Source organism: Amyelois transitella, chromosome 25 (assembly GCF_032362555.1).
Source record: "Amyelois transitella isolate CPQ chromosome 25, ilAmyTran1.1, whole genome shotgun sequence".
Classification (NCBI taxonomy): Eukaryota; Metazoa; Arthropoda; class Insecta; order Lepidoptera; family Pyralidae; genus Amyelois; species Amyelois transitella.
The window spans coordinates 2,667,968-2,695,349 of NC_083528.1; the positions used below are offsets into that span (position 1 = coordinate 2,667,968).

The 27,382-nt window shown below is 37.1% G+C and overlaps 1 protein-coding gene and 1 pseudogene across 1 annotated transcript in view; one reads left to right on the forward strand and one right to left on the reverse strand.

Moving 5' to 3' along the window:
- LOC106138039 (uncharacterized) overlaps positions 1–27,382 on the forward strand; it is a 65,046-nt gene that overhangs the window by 10,952 nt on the left and 26,712 nt on the right. The window lies entirely within an intron of this gene.
- Positions 3,295–7,854, reverse strand: LOC132903378 (uncharacterized; annotated as a pseudogene).

The following is a 27,382-nucleotide window of genomic DNA, read 5'->3' on the forward strand; positions in this document are numbered from 1 at the left end:
TTGAATCACAATGTTTATTCTCTGAGCGTAATAATTCTCTAATAATTATATGACAAAAAAGTGTTCGTTTATTCTTAGTATAGATGTTTAGTTACGTGTTTTCGTAAGTTAATTTTTTATTTAATTTTTGACATAACATTTATTAAGCGTTGCTGGTCAAATCGCTAAGGTGGCCGGTTGCGCAAAAATGCAGTAAGGTAGCATTCATGGTCAAAGTCATACCCTTGGCTCCTGTCCAGAGTGAGTGAGGATGCAACCGGGACTAAAGCTAGAGGGCAGGAAAAAATTATTTAGCCTAAAAATTGTAATTATTAAACATAAAAATAGCCAAAAGTCTCGAATGACTGAAAGGTCACGTTCAGCTAATGTATGGCTTAATGGAAAAACTTATAATGTGATAAAAGTGTTCTCACAATATCTTCTAACTTTAAACAATTCCAAAAATGTATTGTGAAGTTTTAGAACGAACATTATGGGATGATGGAAATGGCACCTAATGACTTAATTTAGAGTTTCGCTCAAATTGACACCAGGTGGCGCTAACGTACTAACCGAATTTAGTTAGCTGCGTTTATAGAACAAACTTGGTTAAAACCCGTGTTTGAAAAAGCAATTTTATTAAAGGCGACATAAATTTAAACATTTTGGTGTAGCCATTATCTTTTGAAATGACCGGTTAAGATGATTAGTTTCGACTTCGTTTAGTAAGAAGTACCTGGGTGGCCGAGCGGTGCTCGGTAGACGTTAAAAAAGCAATAAGTAAATAAATAACAAATATTTACGGGGCAAATTATACAGATTGAGTTAGCCTTAAAGTCGGTTTGAAACTTGTATAACAAGTGATAACTCAACATAGGTAACTATATTTTAAAAATATAAAAAGATAGTAAAAAAAAAAATATCCGTTGCTGGGGACCGAACCCGGCTCCGACGTAAAAAGCCATCACTTTGACCACTTTACCAGTTACCCGCTCGCGCGCGCCGAAATTGGGTCCTTAAGTCGTCTATGGGTGCACTAAGAGAGGGTTTCCCATGAATTCTGCGTGAACAGAAGTTACAGGGATATTTTTATTTTTCGCGGGCTCCTTCTATAATCTTATATTATTCCGAAATCTATGCACAGTGGAGTCTGGCCAGTGTGGGCAGGGCTTAATCTGAGGACAGAGGTAGGGTTGGGGACTGTATAAATGACTTCATTTTAATAAGTGTCAACCCTATTCAACAGTGACAGATGATAGATGGAAGACAAGAATGATTGCTTTTATCCATGTGAGCTCAGATTCAGCACTGGTAGCTTAAAAAATAGGTATAGTTGTCATTCTGACAGTAACGACAAGCTAAATAACTACCACTTAACATACAATTAATAAATAAATGTGAATTTCTCATTAAGCTACTTAGTACATATTATTTATTCCATGAGTCTTGACATTACTTTGGGGTTATCTTAATCTGTGTAAATTATCGCGTACATATTTTTTTTTAACCGACTTCTAAAAAGGGGATGTTTCTCAATTCGATCGTTTTTTATGTATGTTACAAAAGAGTTGAGTATCTGTGTGGTTTCATAGAACATTCAGGGAACTGCCTTAAAAATAAACCAGTGTATATGGCAAAGGTTTCTTCTGCAGAAGAAGGAATAACCATTATACTTATTTGTCTATCTCAGTGACTAGTAAAAACCAGTACAGTCAGAAACTTATAAAGCTATAATATTAATTAAGCCTATTAATAAAGAGGTTATAGAAATAAATAGAACAGATATTAAGCACTAATCACGTAAATGTACTCACGCTAAATAGGATTAAATAAAAAATAAATTGTCTTTTCGTTCCAAATTTTACATATAATCTTCGCTGTAGTCATTTTTGGCGGCATCCAGAGCTACTCCACAAATTAGATGAAGTTATCAAAAATTCCCTTTCGTCTATTTTAAATATAAATTTAAGTGATCGTAATTGGGAACAAGCCTCCTTGCCAATCAGGTGTGGAGGTTTAGGTATCCGCAAAATTTCCAGTGTAGCTCTCCCGGCTTTTCTGTCCTCCGTGTACAGTGTGGAAGATCTTTTTAAAAAAATCAACCGGAATTGCTCTTTCTGCAATATCTCGTATGCACTGGAGGCCAGGAATGCCTGGTCTGTTTTACTTCCAAATTCGAAATTCCCTTTAAACCTATCTTCGCAAAGGCAATGGGATGAGCCGCTCTGTAGAATTGCACAAGATAATTTACTAGAAACGTCTAGCAATTCTGTGGAGCGCGCTCGACTATTGGCCGTAGCGGAGTGGGAATCTGGTCTTTGGTTGCAGGCATTACCATCGGCCAACCTGGGCACTTTGCTTCATGGGGACTCTTTCCGTCTGGCAACAGCATTGCGTTTAGGTGCGTATTGTACGGTCCCGCATAGTTGTCCTTGCGGGGATACCGTTGACGGCTATGGACACCACGGCCTCTCATGCCCTAGGAGTGCCAGCCGTTTAGGGCGCCATGCCGCCCTAAATAATATAATCCTCCGTGCTCTTGCCACCATCCATGTTCCAGCCGTTCTAGAACCAAACGGTCTGGCTCGGGATGATGGCAAGAGACCGGATGGTATGACTTTGGTACCCTGGAGATTGGGGCGGTCTTTGGTGTGGGATGCTACTTGTGTCGACACACTTGCGCCGTCTCATCTTCAGGGTACTAAATCTAAGGCCGGTTCTGCTGCAAATGAGGCAGAAAACCTCAAAAGGCGCAAATATGTAGGTATCGGTAATACCTATACCTTTGAACCTTTTGGGGTGGAAACTCTGGGACCGTGGGGCCCATCTGCCCATCAGCTTTTCCGACAATTATCGAAAAAGCTGATTGAGGTATCTCGTGACCGGAGGGCTGGAAATTATCTGGCTCAGAGAATCAGCATTGCCATTCAAATTGGCAATGCTGCCAGCCTTCTAGGCACACTCCCGCATGTTGATGCTATGCAGGGACTGTACAATTTATAAATTAAATTTTAGTTTGTAGTCATATTTTTTTTTCTTTATTTTTATAAGTAGTTTTAGTTTTAAATTAATTAGTTTGTAAGTATCTTTTTTTCTTTCTTTTTATAAGTAGTTTTAGCTTTAGTTTTAATTTGATTTAATTATTATAATATTTATATAATTGTTAATAAAATAAGTTAAAATGAAAAAATAAGTAAAACAGACTTCGCAAAACACTAAAAAGCCAAAAAAAAAAAAAACTAAACACGTCGTATTTAGGCGATAGTTAGTTTGGAGTCGGCGCTCGCTAAAACACAACTATAAAATAAAATAAAATAAAATAAAAATTGTTTATTTCAGATAGCCACGGATCCATATCAATGTTAGTAAACTTAGTCTAGATTTGTTAGTAACATGGCACGATAAGAAATACTAAAACATAAAAAATAAAATAAAATAAAATAAAATAAAATAAAATAAAATAAAATATAAAATAAAATAAAATAAAATGGAGAGTGATCAGATCGGCTCATTTCTTTCACAGATCACCCTCCTCACAAAAACAGCCCACAACGGAGAGGAGAACCTGTCTGCCAACGTCTTCAAAATGCTATTGGGACTGTCCCGTATTCTAAAAATTAGCGACGAGGTCTTCTTGCGCATAATAGCCGCAAAGCTATCGACTTGGTATTCCGCGAACATACCTGAGGCGCTACAGAAACGAGGCAATCCCAGCATCATCCTGAAAACGTTATTGTATAGAACACGCAGTGCGTCCATCGCCTTTTGGGTACAGCCCACCCACAGACTTCCCGTGTACATATTCTGACAGTATGATTTGAACAGCGTGATCTTGACATCTTCAGTACAACGAGAGAATCTGCGGATCAGCATATTCCCCCTCACCGCTAGCGCCCTGCGTTCTCTATCAATGTCCTCATCATCTTTAAGGTCCTCAGTAACAATGTGTCCCAGGTATTTGAATTTTGTCACGCGTTTTATTTCAACTCCACCGAGAGTGATACTCAATGTGACATTGGGGGGGTTACCGGGGGCCTCAAAGACCATATACTCGGTTTTCCTGACATTATAAATCAGCCCATGATTGGCGGCATAGGTCTGACACACTTCAAGCAGGGTGTTTATCCCCCCCACCGTCGGACTAAGCAGCACCATGTCATCGGCGTAACTAATATTATTTAGATTAACGCCATCCAACCGACATCCGACACGCATGCTGCTCAGCTCAACGATGAGATCGTTGATGTATATGTTAAAGAGCGTGGGAGACGTTAAACCACCCTGTCTCACCCCGCTCTCCAACACATATGGCTCTGAAAATGCACCCGCCCACTTCACAACATTAGATTGATTGGCGTACCAAAATTTAAATATATTTATGATTTCCGCCGGCATACCCCCCTCACTCAGCTTACTCCAGAGCTTGTTGTATGACACAAGGTCAAAAGCCGTCGAGAGGTCAAGGAAACAGCCATACACCTGCGTCCTGCGACTTGTGTAGTATTTGACAGTGTGCTTTAAACTCACAATTGCGCTTTCCGTAGACAGCTTGGTACGAAATCCAAACTGTGCATCGTGAATATCAGCAAACTTCTGTAAAATCGAGTTTAGCACACTGTCAAACACCTTAGCAATGGTTGTTGCTAGCGAAATGGGGCGGTAGTTCCCCTTTACCGAAACGTCACCCGCCCTATTCTTCACAATGGGTATCACAACCGTTTTCAACATTTCATGTGGAAGATAAGAGTGGCTAATACACATTGTAAAGAAGAGAGCGAGCACCCTGGGCAAGTGAGCACCGGCATGTTTCAAATGCTCCACACTGATGCCATCATGGCCAGGAGATTTTCCACCACTCATACCATTTATCGCCATTTTAATCTGTTTTGCCGAAATACATATCAGTGGAGTCTGTCCGCTAAGCTCAACATAAGAGGGAGCCGAAGGCCCCAACTGTGAGCTAACCCTAAAATGATTTCGAAACATATTGGCAATACTAATAGGCTCGCTTTCCCCCTCCACACTCGCGGGCAGGCCAGGCCTAACATCAAGCCTTTTTGTCGCTTTCCAAAATCTGTCAAACCGCTTTTCCGCTCTATACTTAGCTAAGACATTCATTTTAAGTATATCTTGATTTTTTTGACACCATTGTAGACGGCTCTTAAAAATTTTACGCGACTCCTTCATCTGTACATATATTCTACCTGAACTAGGGCGATTGTATAGCAACCACAGTCTGTAATTAAGCCTGGCCACCCTGTGAGCCTCGTGAACGTGTTTGTTCCAACCACATAGATGTTTGTAGCTGCTTTTCCCCCCCTCAGATCTCTCACTAGTTTTACTTGCCGCTTCACTTAAGGACTTTACAATGTCACTGTACAAACGGTCTAACACCAGTTTATGTCCACTCAGGCTACATGCTCCACGACTACACTCCGTGAACTCTGGGGGAAAATCAACTTCACTCAAACTATGATTACATAATTCACTATACCTCGCCACCTGTTTCTCTTCACGCGCTCCCCACACAACAGTGCTTCGGTGCAAGAGAGAAGATGCCAATTCAGGTCTTAAAATGCTAATGTCACTCTTAACATACAAGGGTATGTGATCCGATACAAACACATCCTCTATGACACCTACCTCCACAACTGTTTTCCAGGCCGCGTCCGAGACGACACAATGGTCTAGCCATCTTTTACACCCATGTGCTGCGCTAACGTACGTATAAGTATTACTTTGCAAGCCTATTTTCTCTACGTCAGCACAAACCCAGCTCAAATCGGAACAGAAACTACTGAGCTCATTATAGAACAGTTCGTGTGGATGGGCATTAAAATCTCCTAAGATATAAATATTTTCAACATTCTCTTGATCAGCTATTGCATTTATTTCGCCCAAAATCTCCGTCATAATAGGAAGATTTTTCTGAGAATTATTTGGCATATAAACAGAAAACACTATTAACGAGCATTGCCCTAGTGTAACCCTAATAGCTACTAATCGATCACTAGTACAGTTCAAAATATTCACCTGGTCAAAAATGCCTTTTCTCCAAAGTATGGCTACCCCACCATAAGGCCTGCCGATAAGCGGGCCAGCAGACGTGTCCACGGCTGACTTGCCCGTGTAGTCAAAGTAATTCGAAATAGTCCCAAGTAATGGTATTTCATGCGGCAGTAAACACGTCTCCTGTAACGCTAAGACATCCGCCACCTTACATAAATTTTGTAAGTCAACAAATGATCTCGTGACAAACAAACAATTAAAACTAAGAAAAGTTAAATTATGTTGTGGCTGTAAATCCATAAATTAAATCATACAATAACTTTAACTAATCACCTTATTCGTTTTTGTTCCGTACATAAAATGTACAAAACGCCTAAATGAGATGCCATTTGGCCAAAAATCATCTTTCAAAAATATATCAACTTTATTTTTAGAGACATATAACTTAAAGGAATTATACGTTTTCGTTTGCTTCATATTAATCTTTTTTAGAGTTACACATTCGCTAGTTCTTTCTTTTATATAATTAATAATGTCCTCTTCACTTGCATCTTTACTAACATTGGATATTAAGAGTGGGATCTTAATATCCGCAGCTTAGAATTTATCGTTAGGCGCAATAGGTGCACAGCCTCTTTGACCGATTAACTTATAGTGTTTTGCAGATTTTTTACGCACAACTGTCCATTCCGAGTCCCCTACTACTTGTTCACAATTATCTTTACACACCGCAGCAGCGGTTGCGGTCGGCTGACCGCTCGCGCTCGCAGAGTAACCATGAGTTACGCTCGCGTTCAATGAATGCACGGCCGGTTGGGACGCGACACGACAATAACCATTAGTAGGGGCCACATCACTGCATACCTTGTCCGCCGTCAACAACACTTGCTGTGAGTCACTATCATAACTCGTCGTCACTCGCGCTACCGATTGAGATGCTATCTCGTTTACACTCGCACTATCACCATCTGATGCACTTGTCTGACGATCGCTCACGATCACCTCCGCCGACGTCACAACTTGCGCACTCTCTGTCTCTGTTGTACGCGTATGGCTGCAGCTTGTCTGTCTCGCCTGCTCACATGTTGGTTCCGTCTCATTAACTGGCTCACGTATAGGAGCGACAGAAACATTGTTGATAATTCTTTTTGACGGCAGATGAGTATTTATCGAAAGTCGTTCGTTGATTTCAATATCAGCTGATTGCGATGGTTTTATGCCAATATCTTCTTGCACATAATATTGCAGTCCAATCGGCCCGCTATCCATATCAAAACTATTTTGTAAGCATGCGCCCCTTCTCTTATTTAAATTAATATTAGAAGAATCAGCTAAAGACGCATATTTCATATTGTTTACTTCTTGTTTTAAAAGGTTAAACTCCTCCTTACACACCGCTTTTTCTTCCATCACATTGAAGCGATTTTTCAGGGCGAGAAGTTCCTTAATGAAGGTGGTAGCATCGACATGATCGAACGTTACTGGTGGTATTCTGTCTAAGTCCCGAGCACAGAAAATAGGAAATGACGCACGATCACCACCTTTCATCAGGGCGATGATATCATCCAAATCTCTGGACTTCCTCTTCTTACCCTGCTTTCTTCTTACTGGCATTTTTTTTTGCATTTGGAACGGATTCAAATAATAACGTTTTGGCCTTCACCATCTCCTCTTCCGAAAAAGTGTTAGTGCATAGTTGATGAATGCTTTCTTCGTCCATATAGTCAATCACATGCCTCACAAAAGTAAGGAGCTCATTAATAACAATGTTACAATTAGAACACTTAACAATGTCAATATTTGCCATAGTGAACGCGATGAGTCACCGTGTATAAACGATTTCAACGCGCCCGCTCAGAACAGCGCGACGCGCATGACTGACTATGCCTACTAAATTAATGTATCAATTACTATTATTTATTTAAATCATATAACAACAGAAACATTAATTAAAGACACAATAACTCACGGCTGTCAACGCGAGTTGAATTGTTCAATGGAATCGATTCGATTCGATTACCTTTTAATTGAAACAGCTTTGTCTGGGATACAGTGATAAAGATCGACTCGTCTCGGTATAAATCGATTGTATTGTCTTACAGAAAACAAAAGGGTGCAATAAGTTTACGTTTACACGTTTACAATGTACTGTAGATATAATACTTCGTTCACCGTAAAAGTTAACTGAAAAACCTTAACCTTGAGAGGGGTAAAGTGAGAATTTTTAGAACCAACACATTTGAGAAAACCACATTTAAATTGAAGTAACAGTTTCGGCGTGATAAATATACGTGATAAGTTAGACAGACTTTTTTGGCTTCTGCTGGTCTTTATATATATTCCAAAGATCGAATTGTTCCAATATCTTTCAAAAACATAAATCGGTCAGTTACTATTATATTTTACAATATGTATGGATGTATATGGGACGTCTTTATGAGTCTCGAAAAGACGTGAAGACTACATGCACTGTATAGCTTAATGATTCATTCAGATTCAAATAGTACCTCACAGATTACTAGCCCATCGCCTGAAAGAAGAATCCCAAGTTTATAAGCCTATTGCATTTTCCTTTGAAGATGCAATGCCGTCGTCATGGTTTCAACCTCTTAACGATATTCTGTGACAGTTTTCATCATCATGTCTAATCGTTATAAACAAAAACATAAATCCTCTTATCATATAACTAGCTTTATTCCACGGGCGTGAATTTAGCACCTACACGTGAGAATTATATGTATAGGCGCCAGCTACAGAAGTATACAGGTTTTTCGCAAATCCGTCTAAACTAGTTTTCACCGCGATGAACAGTAGCCTGACTTTTTTCAGATTCTTAATTATATAGATTTACGCAAAATTTCAAGAAGATTGTATATTGTTCAGTAGATACATCGTGGAGAGACAATAAAGAAACAAATAAACTTAATTTCGCGTTAATAATATTTGTTGGGATATAAATATGGATAGTTGAGAGTAACCATTAGCGATAAATCACGTATAATGCATCAAATGTTTATACGTACGTACGTATGTTTAGCAAAAATAATATTTCTCGAAGCGAATCTTCTGTGGATTCATTATTTTTCCAATAAGTAGCGGCTGAAATGGGTGTAAATGTTTTTCGTGTGAGTGGCTTTTAGATCTATCGACGGATGAAAGGTTTTACTGGTAAATATCATGTGAATCTTCAGAGGGAACGATTTATAACCGCAATGGTACTCTAAGTACTCTTCTTGTGCGATAATACAGAATTATGACATTAATAGATTTATTAAATCTAAATCGTGGACCAATGCACATTGTCTACATTAAAAAACATGATTGAATGTAAAACTATTTATTTCAATACGAATATTTCGTCAAATTCTTTTTAGACGATGCGCTAGCCACCTGACAGTATAATCTCAATTCTGTTATAGCTGGCGTGTTAGACTTTTGGAGACTACCATCTCTGTCTACCTCATTAAGGCTTATGACGTGATTATATAAAATATGTAAATGTATATGCATGTATAGCGCTAAATATGCATGTACAAAAGTTAAAACAAGGATAACATAAAGCTGAAAACAAAAATTTGATTCTTAAAAGATCTCGAAAGCGTTGCGCCCCACAATTTAGATCTCAATTTCAATATTTGTCAGTCTCCGGCGACGTTATCCTCTTCATGATTTTGAACAAATCCAACGTAAATAAAGTATTGATTTCGAATCCACGGTATGACTGTAAATCCAATAATACACTTTTACGACAGAAATATGCAGGGATCGTGGCAAGTGGAAACATGTTTATCTCTGCTTATTGCGTGATTTTATGTATGTACACTTTGCCTAATACAGAACTAAATGGACACTAAAGACATTTTGTTATGAGTCATTATCAAGAAAGTTTGCGCTATCTATCTTATATATAAAATTCTCGTGTCACTATGTTCGTTCCCGTACTCCCCGAACACGGCTTGACCGATATTCATGAAATTTTATGAGCATATTGAGTAGGTCGGAGAATCGGCCAACATCTATTTTTCATACCCCTTTGTGATAAGGGTTGTCCACACTCAAAATTTGTTTTTTCAACTAGAAATTACTTAAATAATATTCATATGGCAAAACAACGTTTGCTGGGATAGCTAGTACTCGTAAATAATACAAGTATTAAACGCGCACGTAACGTTCTTTTATTTTATCTCGGACGTTTATATGTTATGTTATAATGCAACGCGAAAGTTTAAAATCAGTTAAAAGGTCCGCTATTGATAAAAGGGCACTCCTCCCATGATTCGGTTCGTGTAACCGGAAGGTAGGCAGAGCTATGAGTGGTAATAGGTCCACTTTAACTGAGTATGCATGAAAAGATTTACAAAGTAACATACGAACTTTTGCCCTCAACACGAATAAGGAATTTTCAAAGTTATTAAGTTATTGTTATAATAAGAGAGAGAGTGCAGCGTTAGTTTATTTCTTGTAGATAAAATCTTAGATACACATAAGTAGATGACACAGCTGATGATAGAAGAGTATGAGCTTATTCACAATCGACACAATATATAATGGCCAAGGTATATGTTATTGATATTAAAACCATGAAGGTTTAACAGTTATGACTGAATTTTTAGTTCTTTTTATGATATTAGCGACACCCGCCCGCCTTCGCTTGGCATTTATAAATATTAACCTTTTTTAAAAAACTATCTTTCCAACATTTCAAACAGGAAAATAATTCGTCCATAATTTTCCGAGATTAGCGCATGCATACGGATAAAGAGAAAAAAGAGGAGCTTTAAAGGGGGAAAAGTTATAGGTATTTACGTCTACTAGGAGCAAAACGAGTAAACAAACTGACTGACTGTTTGATCAAAGTCAATGACGGAAATAAACAAAGTTCCAGATTGCCTGACAGACTCCGCTATGTCAACATTTCGAGATATGTATGGTTTTCTGAATATTGTGTTTCATTTTATTGCATTCCGCTTTGCTGAAATGTTGAAGCATAAAACTGAAGGAAAATAAGCATAAAAATATAAACGGGATAGCGAAAAATGTAATTTATTTCTTTATCTGTGTCGTTTATAAAACTTCGGATTCTTATTTTAGACGATGGGCTAACAACCTGTCACTATTTAGAATAGAATAGATTTATTTTCAAAATTGGATACAAGTTATCACTTATTGACGTCACATCACTTAAATCTACATACATACATACATACATATAATCACGTCTATATCCCTTGCGGGGTAGACAGAGCCAACAGTCCTGAGCGGACTGATAGGCCACGTTCAGCTATTTGGCTTTAAGATAGAATTGAGATTCGAATAGTGACAAGTTGCTAGCCTATCGCCTAAAAAAAGAATCTCAAGTTTGTAAGCCTATCCCTTAGTCGCCTTTTACGACATCCATGGGAAAGAGATGGAGTGGTCCTATTCTTTTTTGTATTGGTGCCGGGAACCACACGGCACTTAAATCTAATTATAACTATTACCGATTTGAATCTCAATTCCATCATTAAACCATACAGCTGGCATTAAGTTTCGCCAAGACCGTTGGCTCTGTCTACTACGCAAGGAATATAGATTATATAAATAAATAAACATTATATGTATGTATGTTTATGCGTGTACGTACGTGTATGAGGGAACAAAAGACTCATATCATAGAAGCTAATGCCATTATACATGCAATCTATTGTGGCAGCCCCATATAATAACATCACAATGATCACATTACCGCTATAATACAGAATTATGACATCAAAAGGAACGAAACAGGTTTAAGTATCTATACAATAACGTAATTATATACATATTAGAATCTACCTTAATTATTACGATGATTGATAGATTTTGTAATGCTAAATTATCTCTCTCGGAGGGGTTGGCAGAGACTACATCTTACCACTTCCCGCGATCTCTGCATACTTGTTTCGCTTCATCCACATTTATAACTCTCACATACACTTAATCACGTCTATATCCCTTGCGGGGTAGACAGAGCCTGTAGTCTTTAAAAGACTGATAGGCTACGTTCAGCTGCTTGGCTTAATCATAGATTTGAGATTAAAATAGTGACAGGTTGCTAGCCCATCGCATAAAAAAAGAATCCTAAGTTTATAAGCATATGTATTCCTTAGTCGCCTTTTACGACATCCATGGGAACGAGATGGAGGACCTATTATTATTTTTTTAGGTCCTGGGAACCACACGGCAATAAATGACAGTAATACTTGATAGATACATAATACTATTGAATTAGGCCACGAAAGATAGTTGTAATCGTAGTAGATATATCCCAACAGATATATTAAATGGAAAAGTAAGTTTATTGTTTGTTTGTTGTTCCTTCACGCGTTATCTACTGAACTAATCTTCTTGAAATTTTGCGTACATCTATCTATTTGCCACGACTTGCTCACTCACACATACTGTCTCATATTAATTCGTACCGTCATTTTATTTTTGTTTCTTTATTATAATGTATAAATATCGTACATCCACATACTAGTAGTCTTTATGTATAACTTTTAAGGCAGTAGCAGGCCATTCCCAACACAAGTATCATTTGATTACTGGGAAGACCTTGCATAATTATTGTAACCAAGATTACTGCATTAAAGAGAATCAGATAATCCAAGACCCAGGCCGATCAGAAAAAGTTGATTTATCATCATGATCTAGCGATATATCCGGCCTTGTGACACGCTAATGGTCGAATGTTATTCCCAACTAAATATATCTTCAAAACTACTTTCGGACCCAAATAAAGCGATCCCAAACATCTAAAACACTCCATTCTAATGCAAAAGGATCCTGGAAGGTCACTCCTTTATGATATCACTAGTATCTACCCTTGGCTGCGCTTGCGTCCATTATGTAGTCGTTTATAGCATTTACTTATGAACTGTTTGCGGTTTAGTGTGTGCCGTGTGGTTCTTGACACTTTAGAATAGGACCACTCCATGTTTTTCCCATGGATGGTCGTTAAAGGCGTTATTTGTTAAACGTTAATTAAGTTTCATTCTTGCTTAAAAAAATAGTCGTTCAAAGTATTTGGCAACAAAATAATTACGTCATTTTAAGCTTCTAAATTCTGGACTCGACATAATAATTAGTGTTTCAGCTAAAATTGTTCAAAACATCAACAAAACTAACGAGAAACTACTCTGAAACTCTGAGTTTCATTAGCGTTTCCGCTACTGCCGCTATAGTTAGTGCCAAATAAACACTGTTTTAGTGCATATTAATTTAACTCTCCTATATACCTACTATGTATTTAACCTCTCTGTGCCGTGTGGTTCCCAGCACTAATAGAAAAAAGAATAGGACCACTCCATCTCTTTCGGATATGCTTATAAACTTGGGATTCTTCTTTTAGGCGATGGGCTAGCAACCTATCACTATTTGAGTCTCAATTCTATCTTAAAGCCAAAAAGCTGAACATGGCTTATCAGTCTTTTCAAGACTGTTGTCTCTGTCTACCCCGCAAGTGATATAGACGTGATTATATGTATGTATGTATGTTTAACCTCTCTCGCTATCATGAGCGTCAAACTTTAAACTGATTTGACTACATCTTAACACGATCCAGGCATACCTACTAATTTTGCATCATCTACAAACGTTTATATACATATATACGAGGAGAATAAGAATAAAACTTAAAATAAAGAGAAATTCGGTACAAGGGCACTACTTATTTCTAGAGAAATTTCTTCCAGCAGGCCCACGACAGGAAAGTGTAAAGAAAGGCATTGGCTTGTGTACATAATAATTAAGATATAAACTTACATAAACTTACTGATATTAATAAACCCAAAACATATTATCATAAAATAACAAATATCAAATAAATAAACATACATCAATACAATATAATCCTACTAATATTATAAATGCGAAAGTTTGTGAGTATGTCAGGATGTCAGTATGGATGTTTGTTACGCTTTCACGCAAAAACTACTAAACCGATTACGATAAAATTTGGTATGTAGGTAGCTGAATACCTAGAATGACATATAAGCTACCTTTTATCCCGGAGTTCCCGCGGGATTGATTCCACCGCGGACGAAGTCGCGGGCGGCCTCTAGTACAATATAAATGAATAGTGGATACGTCACATTCTTCATGTAAGGTCGTGAGTGGGTGTAAAAAAAGTGTAAGTAATGGGTTCCTATAGAATTAAGAATCATTCATTCATATAATCACGTCTATATCTCTTGCGGAGTAGTCAGTGCCTTCTTGAAAGACTGATAGGCCACGTTCAGCTGTAAGGCCTAATTATAGAATTGAAATTCAAAAAGTGACAGGTTGCTAGCCCATTGCCTAAAAGTATCCCAGATTTATAAGGTTTCCCTTAGCCAACTTTTACGACATTCATGGTACTCTTTACCTGTGTGTGTCCTATTCTTTATTTTTATTCGTTCCTGCAACTACACGGCATATAAGAATTGAGAAAATTATTCTGATTCCAAATTATACAGCATCCTTTCATTTATAACCAGAGTAATGTTAAGACAGCTAACACAGAATTGAACTCTGGACGTCGGTATTTACTCACGGCTCTTATTCATGGGGTACTGAGTAAATACACACCCCAAAACCGACCCTCGTATAGTCCTTAGTAGCAGCCCTTATTTATTTACTCATGAATAAAGCCTAATGTGAAAATAGAAAGCCCTTATATTGTCACGTATTTTAGGAAAATACATATAGGTACATATATGCGGCCTCTGTGGCGCAGCGCTAGTGCGCTTGTCTGTGACACCGAAGGTCCAGGGTTCGAATCCCGGGCATGATGAGAAACGAATTATCTTCTTAATGAGAACTTTAAAGAAAAAGCAGACGATTCCTTCCTAAAAGGGATTCCTTCTTTTAAGCGATGGTCTAGCCACCTGTCACTATCTGAATCTCAATTCTCTCATTCAGCCGAACGTGGCTTTTCAGTGATTTCGAGACTATTGCTCTGTCTATCCGTAAGAGGTAAAGACGTGATATCTTAGTATATGTACGATGAAGTGGACCCTAAGCTCCGAAGGACTATGGTAGAAAGTGCAACTAGGAATGCCTAAAGATGAGAGAGATATTTCTTTGACGCATTTCAACGGAACTTCCAACTAACAATAAAACGAACTATGATTTCGTTGACTTTGGATGTCGTAAAGGCGACTAAGGGATAGGCTTATAAACTCGGGGTTCGATAAGCTAGCAACTGTCACTATTTAAATCTCAATTATGTCATTAAGCCAAACTCAAGACTTATGGCTCCGTCTACCCTGCAAGGGACATAGACGTGATAAATATGTATGTATGTATTACTATCAAATAAACATTCGATTTGTACCACATCGCCTGCTGATATACATATTAGGAAACCCGCATCAGTCTCCCTTGGCCTTCCGAGTTGGAAGTTCAGATATATCGGGAACGGTGTTGAAATTCGGATCACGTCCTGTGACATACGGGAGCAAATTTCAGACGTTCGCGATGATATGAGGGGTAAATGGGAGTGATATATGTCTGTTCACATTCTTGTTATGACAAAATTTATCTGTTAAATGCTTATTGTTTTGATTGCGGAAGTACATACATACATACGGTCACGTCTATATAACTTGCGGGGTACACAGAGCCAACAGTCTTGAAAAGACTGAATGGCCACGTTCAGCTGTTTAGCTTATCTAATGATAGCTGACTGTTTTCTGTGTAATACCGTAGTGGTAAGTACTTTTAACAAGAATTGTACATTTCAATGAATTGTGTGCAGTGTTTTCATAAACCAGTCACTTTTTATTTCTTGTGAAGTTGAGTGGAGATTTATATTAAAAACCTACGCATTTCATAATGTTGGTTTTGATTGTTGGAGAAGAATAAGGTGTAACATGATTTTAAGGCATATAAACTTGGGATTCTTCTTTTAGATGATGGATTAGTGAGGTGATCTATTACTCTATGGATACTTGTTCTATCTAGCTATTCTGGAGCTTATTACCTATACATTGAAAGGCAATGTTGTCTTGTGAATTTTTGTAATATCTATCCCGTTAGGGAGAAACACGTTTGGAGAAAGATATTTATCAAATCCTTTTCTCTTTCTCTCTCCCACCATGATATTCATGTTTGAAAAATAGAACAGAATAATGGTTTAAAAAACAATAAAAACATTGAAACTACGCTTGCTGCGATGCTTATTTTATTTTAGTCAGTTTCCCATGATTCTCATAATTGACACATATCTCATTCCCGGAGAGACAGTGACAAAAATTTTCCACTACTTGCTTATTTTGCGTCAAGCTGACCGGGGATCAAATTGGTTCAGAGACGAGAATCCGACATCTGCGAATCATTCATCGATCTTTTCATACAAGCTGATAGGTTAGTTACTTTTGACCTCAAATCCCAATTTAAGTTTATAAAAAATCTCTTAAATTTAAACGAAAAATATTCTTAATATTGAAACAGATAAAATATTGTAGGTCCGAATAACCTTAAAAGCGTTTTCCTGCGCATTTCAAACGTGTATTTTTTAGAACGAAAACAAACATGGCGGTCGTCACTGTTTGCGTAACTTATGAGTGGAATACTTTTGTAAGGGATTTATTGATGGGCGATATTTTCGGAACTGGTAATGAAAGCATGCAAAATTCTCAATGGAATAGGCAGGGAGATATAGGTAGACTCGAAGATGAGTATTAGACTTATATTCGCATCTACTAAATTATTAAGTACTGGATTTATTAATTAATTTATTTATTTAAACTTTATGCACAGGTGGACTTAATGCCACAAAACATTCTCTGCCAGTCGAACCTTTGCATCAAACTGAGATAAATGTACAGGTGGTGCGATAACTGTAAAAGAAATAATAACATAAATAATAGGTTACTTAATACACTCACATATAATATATTACAAACATAAGCATGATTAAATATAATTATATATACTCCATATAAAATAAACATACATATACTAGATAAGTTATATGATTGTGTAAAGTTTAAGATAATCTACTGGTCAAAAAAGAGAAAATGGACTTGCTCCCTGAATGCAAATCTATTAGGCGCCCTCCGGATAGATTCAGGAAGAGAATTCCACAGAATACACACGCGAATTTAGCTCCACCTACAAAAAATACAGGTTTTTAACAAAATCTGTAGAAAAAAATTCGAGTCCGCATGCAAATATTTTTGATAAAAAGTATTCAAAAATATAGTTAAAATTAGCTGGCATTGCACCAAAAGACTCTTTGATAGTACGTATGTTGAGGATTAAGCCATAATCGTAGCCGCCCACGGGATAAACATATGGTAATTTGGCTGGGTCGGTGTAATGCTGGAGTGAAAATTTAACGTTTCAGGAATTTCGGGTAAACCCAAGAGGATAATGATGGAGAAAAAATTTAAATTTTAGTTTTACCGACTGGTCAGCAAAGATCTGATGATAGACATTTCATACTTCATATATATTTGTACTCGTGTTCTGGAAACGGCTGTAACGATTTCGTTAAAATTTTAAATTTAGTCACATACGGGCGTAAAAAATCGATTCCGCTAGTTCCTATGTCTGGGAAAATTTGTTTTTTTCTGATTGTGTCATTCACATGAATAATTAATAAGGAGCTTACTCAAAGTAAGAAACAGTAAAAAAATCTGAGCGATTAGTTTTCACGTCGGAGTACCCAGGATCGATCCCCAACAACGTACGGTTTTATTGTTTGTGTATAATATTCATTATGGATTTCCTGACGTCCACTGAGCACCGCTCGGTCGCCCAAGTGCTATTTATTAGACTTAATTTTTCGGAATAATAATAAAATAGAAATTAATTGCGTTCTGTTTATTACTGATTTTTTATCTATCTTACAAATAAGTATATGTACATTTCTCACTCTTAATAGTTTCTTTTTCCACGAAATTCGATGTTGGCGCAAATGTCTCAAGTTTTCTCATTACGAAGGCTCAGAAAGTACTCGTCACTAGGTTTGCATAAGACTTGGCCGCTTTGAGTTTAGTTTCCGGAAAATTTACCTCCAGGCTTACCTGATATTGCAGCAAAGTTAGGTATGATGTAGGAATACATACATAATCACGTCTCTATCCCTTGCAAGGTAGACTGAGCCAACAGTCTTAGAAACATTGGACTATAATCAATTGATTTGGAAGTATTTTCTCACTGTTTATCTTATGTGTGCCATTCAGTAAGCCAACTGAAGCAGTAAGAGCTGGGAAATTGGAATTATGATACGATGACTGAGAACGGGTCAGGTCTGGTAAGTCAGTCAAATAAATCACGAGATTCTATCCAAGAGAGCTCGGTAGTCATCATGTCGAAGTGGTTTTTTTCTTAATTTCGTGGTCTTTTTTATTCCGTTGTATATAGGTAGTCCTTTATTCACATACATACTTATGGTCACGTCTATATCCCTTGCGGGGTAGACAGAGCCAACAGTCTTGAAAATACTGATTGGCCACGTTCAGCTATAATGATGAAATGAAGCTTAATGATAAAATTGAGATTCAAATCGTGACAGGTTGTTAGCCCATTGCCTAAAAAAGAATCCCAAGGTTGTAAGGTTGTAGTCCTTTATTCCCCTCCATTCAGTCAGTTTACATTATCGAAATTTGAAGAGTTAGTCTGTCCAAGGAGATCGTAATGTCGTAATGGAGAAATATAGGCTGTAAATCATGTCTTCGAGCTTGCATGAAGAGAGTTATGAATGTGGATGAAGCGAAAGAAGTATGCAGAGATCGTGGCGAGTGGAAAGAGGTAGTCTCTGCCTACCCCTCCGGGGAAGAGGCGTGATTTTATGTATGTATGTATGAAATTTGGTATGTGGGTAGCTAAACACCCAGAATAACTCAGGCTACTTTTTATCCCGGAGTTCCCGCGGGATTGTCAGGACTCCGAAACTCACAGCTTCCCTTAGACTTATAATAGTTTATCGCGATTTATCGCAAATCAATCTTAAGTCTTGCTGCCGTATTTATAACAAGTAACTTATAATCATGTCTTCACATCACATTACTGATAGCCGAACAGAAACGTCGAAATTCTTAGGATTCGGGACAGTGACGCAAATCCGGGATAGCCCAATGATTGAACCCTTGAAATTTGGGGGAACTTGTACCTTTTCGTTTGGGAATAAAGTTGGTTTTTGTACGTGTCGTTTCGGATAGCCGCCCGAGTTGGATTAAGGCGATAACAGTGTAAAGCCAAATGGTTTCTGGGGAATGCACTCGATGGTTTTAACATACGATAAATGTACAATACACACATACAAATACATAATCACGTACGTCTTTATCCCTTACGAGGTAGACCGAGTCAACAGTCTCGTAAACACTGAAAGGCTACGTTTAGCTGCATTTAGTATTCTTTTGTAATTGACGCAGGCGCAACTGTGGGTAAAAGCTAGTCTCACACATTCCAACTTGTACTTGAACTTTTTATAAATACGGCAGCGAGACTTAAACTTGATTTATGATAATTCGCGATAAACTATTATAAGTCTAAGGGAAGCTGTGAGTTTCGGAGTCCTGTTGGTTCTCCATCTATTAGCATAAAATTTTGTGTCATAATTTTACATGACATACCTTTGTTTAGCCTAATAATTGTTACGCATAATATTATTTGGCATAACTTTTTTGGCATATTTCTTTAAGCAGCTAACCTAACCTAACCAGTCTGCTTCGAACGCTCATCGAGTGCAGCCGTGTACCGGAGCGCTCCGCAAAATAAAATTGAACTATATTTATGTCTATTGAAATAGTATTCCAAAACCAATTATGCCAAAAAACTATTATGTATTTATTTATCTATAGTAAGTATTTATTATAAAATATAGTACCGCTGAGTTAGTATCTCGTAACACAAGACTCGAACTTACTTCGAGGCTAACTCAATCTGTGTAATTTGTCAAAAAAAAAACGCCTTTAAGTAAATTATATTTAATTCCAGTGTTGTTTATTTTTTATTTCCAATTTCCTCCCAGATTGACAGCTCAAGTTATAGGCATAAAACTTGGGATTCTTCTTTTGGGCGATGGGCTAGCAACCTGTCACTATTTGAATCTCGATTCTATCTAAAAGCCAAATAGCTGAGCGTGGCCTATCGGTCTTTTCGAGACTGTTGGCTGTCTACCCCGCAAGGGATATAGACGTGATTATTTATGTAGATAACTCTGTCTACCCTTGTTAGGGATAAAGAAGTGATTAAGTACATGTATGTACTTTGAATTTGACTTCATCGCTTCATCTTTGAACTTGTACCACACGCGTTAGTCAGCGAGCCGTGAAAACGGTAGAACACAGCACTCTCTATAACGAAGTCGGGTAAAAATACTCCTGAGGCGTCAGCCGGTAATGGGGAATTGGAAACGGTCTTACTTCGCGGCTAAGATTGTTACGTGAATAAAAACCGGCCAAGTGTGAGTTGGTGTCTTGAACTAAGGGTTTCCAAGTATTATATTTTCAGAGAAAAACAAAATATCCGTACTTATAAAATTTTGTTCAAACGGAGTTTGTGTTCATGCCGTGTGGTTCCCGGCACCAATACAAAAAAAGAATAGGGCCACTCCATCTCTTTCCCATGGATGTTGTAAAAGGCGACTAAGGGATAGGCTTTTTAACTTGGGATTCTTTTTTAGGCGATGGGCTAGCAACCTGTCACTATTTGAATCTCAATTCTATACATACATAAAATCACGCCTCTTTCCCGGAGGGGTTGGCAGAGACTACCTCTTTCCACTTGCCACGATTTCCTTTTAACTAGAAATTACTTAAAAATTATTTATATGGCAAAACAACGTTTGCCGGAACAGCTAGTACCTAAGATATAAGGTATAAAAGAAGAATTGGGAAGTACCAGGCGCTAGATAGAGTCTTTAAGATATTTTTCTATTTACTAAAACCACAACGCTAACGCGCAATAACCCATTTTATTTTAATCAAAAACTCGTTTATTACGAAGACAAACCATTAATCTATTTAAAAAATATTCCTCTCGGAGTAATTAGCGTTTCTCCATTTGTAATAACGAGGGGCCGTTTGCTGCATATTTTACGAGTTTGCAGGCTTGCACAGAGCAAGGCAGATGGATTCTTTCACAGAGCAAGGAAAATTACCGCACTAGGTTTGTTATATACTGCTTATTGCGTAGCGTGCCGTGTGGTTCCCGGCAATCAGTAATTCAGGTTTTAACACGAAGCGACTCCCATCTGACCACCTTTTCAGGGGAACCTTCTAACCCATTTAAACTGATGGTTACACATTCAATGCTTGAATGTGCTTTTCACGATGTTGTTACTTTATCGGTATTACACACATACATACATATAATCACGCCTATATCCCTTGCGGGGTAGACAGAGCCAACAGTTTTAAAAAGACGGCCACGTTCATCTGTTTGGCTTAATGATAGAAGTATTGGTATTATTTTAAGTAAACCGTGCTCTGTGTTTCCTATTCATTCCAACTGCTACACCGCCAGCTGTTAGGATATTTCATATAAAAATCTTAGCCTAGAATATTTAAGCGAAAGTTTTCTTTAATTACGTTTTGTAACCAAAATGGCCTTAACCGGGAATTAATTAATTTAAGTCTCTGCTGACTAAAAGATATAAATATGTACTTTTAGTTACTATTTCCTTTTTTAACATTGGTATGTATGTAAAAGTATGTGCATAGTCACGTCTATATTTCATACGTGGTAGACAGAGCAACAGTCTCGAAAATAATGAAAGGCCACGTTCAGCTGTATAGCTTCATGATGGAATTGAGGTACAATTGGAATCCCAAGTTTATAAGCCTATTCCTTAGTCGCCTTTGACGACATCCATGGGAAAGATATGGAGTTCTATTCTGAAGTGCTGAAAACCACACGGCACACGGTACTTTTACAATTTGTATATTATTATTTCTTATCGATAGATAAGGATAAGGATAGATAAGGATAAGGCGATAGCCTTAATAAGTTAATTAATTAAAATTAAACATTTGGGTATACTTGACTTGACCTTTCCTGACGTCCCCGATTTGAACAAGGTACTTACGCCTTACACCTTATTTTTTTTTTCCAATGTCCCATTTACAGTCACCTTGTACCTTCTTCCTTTCGAGGATATAACAGTGAAAATTCCGGGAAAACATTAATATTCCCTAAGGACGTTGTTTTTTTATTTATAAAATAAATTGATGCTTCAAACCACCTGTTTCTTTGACAAGATTTCTCCGAAATGCAATCTATATTTTATCTAAGTCCCGTACATTCTCCGAACAATGTTTTTTCATGTCACTGTGGGCAGACCCTTATTATTAAATCCATCAATCTTATACATGGTCTACCTACAGACGAGCACAATTTTATTTTCCATTTAAGACGCCCCTCCCAGGTGCATAGCTACTTAATATAACCCCCAAGATAGTGTCTGTCTGCTTGTCTGAACAAGACCAAATTTATAGACTGAATAGATCTTAAATTGATGCGAGTAAGTGTAATGAATAATACTTATTAAAAATAAACTAATAATAAATTTGACATGGGAATTCTATTTTACTCAAAACACTTTGTGTAAAATGCTGGCTTGATATTAAAATATATTATCAGTTTACTATTTAAACCATATCTTATTTACGTTAGTCATAATTATTAAAACTACTCATAAAGGATGTAGCCCGATGTTAATAAATTTTTAATTATAATATGATAGTGTCTCCTTAAAATTTAAGAAAAACCCTAAAATAATAGTTTACATTTATTAATAAAATCTTTTAAAAATAGCCTTTATCCCAGTTAGATGAGACCGAATTCTTCATTACTCTTCATAACTAAAGACAAACAAATCATATGTAAATATACAAACGGTAGTCCAAAATTAATTCGTTTCCCAACGCCACTATAACGTGATCTCCAAGGGCTTAGCGATTGACCCCTCTGCCGCCTAAGGCGGGAAGATTGCAGGGGTCCAGGGGAGGTCAGGTTAAGCTGGAGGCTTAATAGGGCTTATGTAAACTGCCTCAACAAGTGGTCGCCGTCCTTTGTCGTTAAAACGGTCGTTTTTCTCAGAATTTATGTCAAATACGGTTTAGATTCGGTTCTTGTCTTGATAAATTGGTTAGAAGTAATTTTTTTATTAAGCGGATGGCTGTTGTTAAGTGTTCTATCAAATGACGTGAAAGATACAGTTCTCTCGTTCTATTTGTATGCACAAGAAAGAGAAGCAAGATTTACCTTGTCAGTCGTGATTTGGTTAAAATTCATATTAGTTTTATTTTATGTATCCTTTTTTTATTTTAATTATAGAATAGTTTACAACTTTGACGGGATAACTATTTAATACTTTGGACGTGTCTATAAATGAAATTGCTGTGGTATGTTACGGAAATGATACCTATGACGAAACAATACGCACTCTTTTTTGCTATTTGGCTTCGGAACCCAAAAAAACGCCTTCAGAAATGATTTCTTCATTGTCATAAATAAAAAGAAAAACCATATATATTTGTTTTATTACTGAAAAATTCGAGGAAACGTTTTAAGGATGCCATTTAACTTTTTGAAACATGTTTATACAAGTATTATAATCAGAGTAACGTTATTTATTATCCCGAAATCCCGTGGGCGTCGATCAAGCGGCGTCTAAAAAAAGATTCCGCCGGGTTGGGACGAGAGAAATATCGGGACGTAAAGCCTTGGAAGTACTTCAAATGCTTATCGAGTGGGTTGAAATGAAACGTCAGTTGACCCTGCAAGCGCTGGTAAACCAATTTATGGTCTAGAGACTCGCAATAAGGTTGAAAGTAAAACTTGATGATATGACATGTGATCTAATATCCGTGAGATTCTTCTGCAAAGGTTGCAAAGACCATGAAAGAGAAAGAGACCATAAAACCAGAATTATCCAATCCAGGATCGTAGACATAGGCGAAACTCCTGCTCCACTTTGATATATATAAATTAAAAAAAAGGACCAAGTGCGAGTCGGCCTCTAACGATTTCGTACCATCATCACGTTTGTGACTTCAATATTTATTTTATATATTCACGTTTCTACCTATTTATTAAAATTGACCAAGAAATTGCTTAAAAATTACGTTTGTTCTATGGTTCTGTGGGGAACTTCTTAATATTTAAATTTTTGTCATTATTGTATAGCGGCAACGGAAATACATAATTAATGAAAATATGAGATTTCTAGCTAACCTGGTTTATGAGATACAGCTTGGTGTTAGACAGACGGACGGACGAACAGACAGTTTGTATCTTTTAGGTGTGGAACCCTAAAATTCGATTTAAGGTCGCGGTTCATTGCTCTGTGGCTTTGACAGAGTTTCTTTTCAATTAGCAAGTTATTGTACCCAAAAATATTCCATTCACGAACTATTTTTAGCTGCTGCAAACAAAATTAATTTCCGATTATTTGAGCAAAGTTTTCGGATTCCTGGGATACGGTGACTTTTCTAATTGGGCCGCCCACGACGTAAATCTTAAAACTTTGAAAGGTTAATCAGTAGGTATCAATAATCGTCATCCTACTGGCGTATGTCCTGGTCGCATACTCTGGGTTCGTACCTCCTAATATTACTACATTCCAGGAGTGGCAAGTTGGACAATTACTCAACTTACCCAGTAATCCTCTTGGCGTAAGTCCCGGGTGAGTTCTCACCTCTTGCAGAGAAGCCCGGGGTTCGCTCTCGACCATGGATCCTGGATTGGCTGAGTCAGGTTTTTACACGAAGCGGTTTTGTACGGGAACCTAACTCATATTGGATCATGGTTGCACATTCTGTTACCTGAATGTGAAGGTTTCCTCACGCAACCCCGTGCCCTCCCCACCGACGCATCAACATGCTTACTGCATGTAAGTATATGCAATTAAATTTTCAACGTAAATTAAATTATGACATAAAAATCGGTGTCACACTCATTAAGACATCATAATGGTTTGATCACCATACTCGTAGTCCTAGGAATACAATAAGTATATTCGGGACAAATTACATAGATAAAAAAATAAAATAGACTTAGTGTTATGGAATACTACGATATAATTATGACGAACTTATCTTTAGAGTTTTTCATCTTATTTCAAATGTAAAATAAATTTTGATAAAATTCTTTTACATTATCTGTTTGTAAATTGATCACTAAATTATCTCAAATTACATTCCTACCCAGTCTTTGTCTAGACATGTCCCGAGTAATTCAGATATTCCCAATTTGATCCAAATTATCATCGGCCCTTTTGGAATTGATCTGGGAATTTTATCTTATTTATCTGAACCCTCGTCCTTGGCAAGAAGGGCGCTGGAGCACCTTGAATTCCCTTCGAGAATTTTAATTTTCAATAACTCTTGGTCGTCTTCGACACAGACATAAATAAAATAGACTCTATTTAAATTCTTTATTTGAATTTCACATCATACATCAGTTAGTATTTCAGTCACTGCTTATTAACAAAGAGAAGTAAATACAAATATTCAGTTTTGGGTTACGCATTATATAATATCGCAGCATTTCAACTATTTGACTGCAATGTCTTACCTTACTTATTTGAAGGAAAACAACACATTATATTCAAACAAAGAAAACATTATATTCGACTTTATTCACAAACACAGCTCAATACATTACAGTTTAATAAATAACTAGCTGCGCCCTCGACTTCGCCTGCGTGGAATAACTATTTTGGGCATCATTGAAGCCCTCAAGGATACATAATTTTCCCCGATTTTTTTCACATTCTCCATTATTTGTTCGCTCCTAATAGTTGCATCATGATGTTTTATAGCCTAAAGCCTTCCTCGATAAATGGTTTGTTCAACAAAAAAATGTTTTTTCAATTCGAACCAGTAGTTCCTGAGATTAGCGCGTTCAAACAAACTCTTCAGTATTATAATATAAGTATAGATTAACGAAATAGGTTTGCTACAGATGCCAAATGAAGATATTTCAAAAATAGGTTAATTTGTCTACCTTTTTCCGCGACGGTGTGCCACATCGTCACATTGTACCATCAATATGGTGTGATTAGCTTGGCAGGGCTTCGTTTTGGTGCACTATCGATGAGGTAAATTTTCCCTTTATCACCTGACGATACTGCATTGTCGAATATATCATTGATTTTGTGATGTGATATCATAATTTTTCAACTTTTAGCGAATTTCAAGAATTTTAGCTTTGTCTACCTAGCAGGTGATACTGACGTGATTATATGTATGTATATTATCATAATTTAAAGCCCGCGCAAAGTACGCATACACCCGTATCTATTTCGATCTATGTCAGTGGTTTCCGCCATTCTATTCATGTTTAACAGCGCGAAAATATCTGATATTTTATTTGTTTTGTTATTGGCAAATACTTCTCAAAGTGGGTTGGTGTCAGGCAGGCGATTGACTTCAAAATTTTGCCAAACAATTATCATTTCACTTCAAATTTTGTGGATAGTGGTGGATGTGGATAATTAGAATAATTATAGAAGAAACATTCAATGATAATTCTATACTAATATTATAAAGCTGAAGAGTTTGTTTGAACGCGCTAATTCTAAGGAATCTCAGGAACTACTGGTTCAAATTGAAAATTTTTGTTTGGGTTGAATAGATCATTTATCGAGGAAGACTCTAGGTTATATAACAACACGCTGCAATTTTAAGGTGCAAAGAAATAATGGAATATGTGAAAAAAAAACGGGGAAAATTAGTCATTCTTGAGGGCTTCAATTATGCCCAAAATAACTATTTTACGCGGACGAAGTCCCGGGCACAGCTAGTTAAGTAATATAAAGCTATTTGAATGATTTATTTTCGTAATAAATAATTGCCGTGTGGTTGCCGCAACGAATAACGAGGAAAAAAAGGAACTACCCCATATCTTGGATGTAAAAGGCGACTAAGGGATAGGCCTATAAACCTCTTGTTGGTGATAGATTAGCAACCTGTCACTATTTGAATCTCAAGGCCAAACAGCCAAACAGCTGAATGTGGCCTATCAGCCTTTTGGGGACTATTGGCTCTGTCTACCCCGCAAGATAATAACGACTTTATATCATGTACTCTGTAGGTACCAAATAACTATTTTTTGTCTTTATATTAATAATTTTATACTTTTACACTCTATATACATATATATATAGATATATTTATTTTATATTAGAAATTTTTTATGATATTTTTCACACGCAGACTTGCTATTATAGCTAAGCCTGATATAGCCTGACATAGCTAAGAGTATTAAAAAATTGCACGGGAGCGAACCCGCGAACACAATCTAGTCTATACTAATATTATAAAGCTCAAGAGTTTGTTTTGTTTGTTTAAACGCGCTAATCTCAGAAACTACTGAACCGATTTGAATAATTCTTTCACTGTTAGATAGTCTATTTATCGAGGAAGGCTATAGG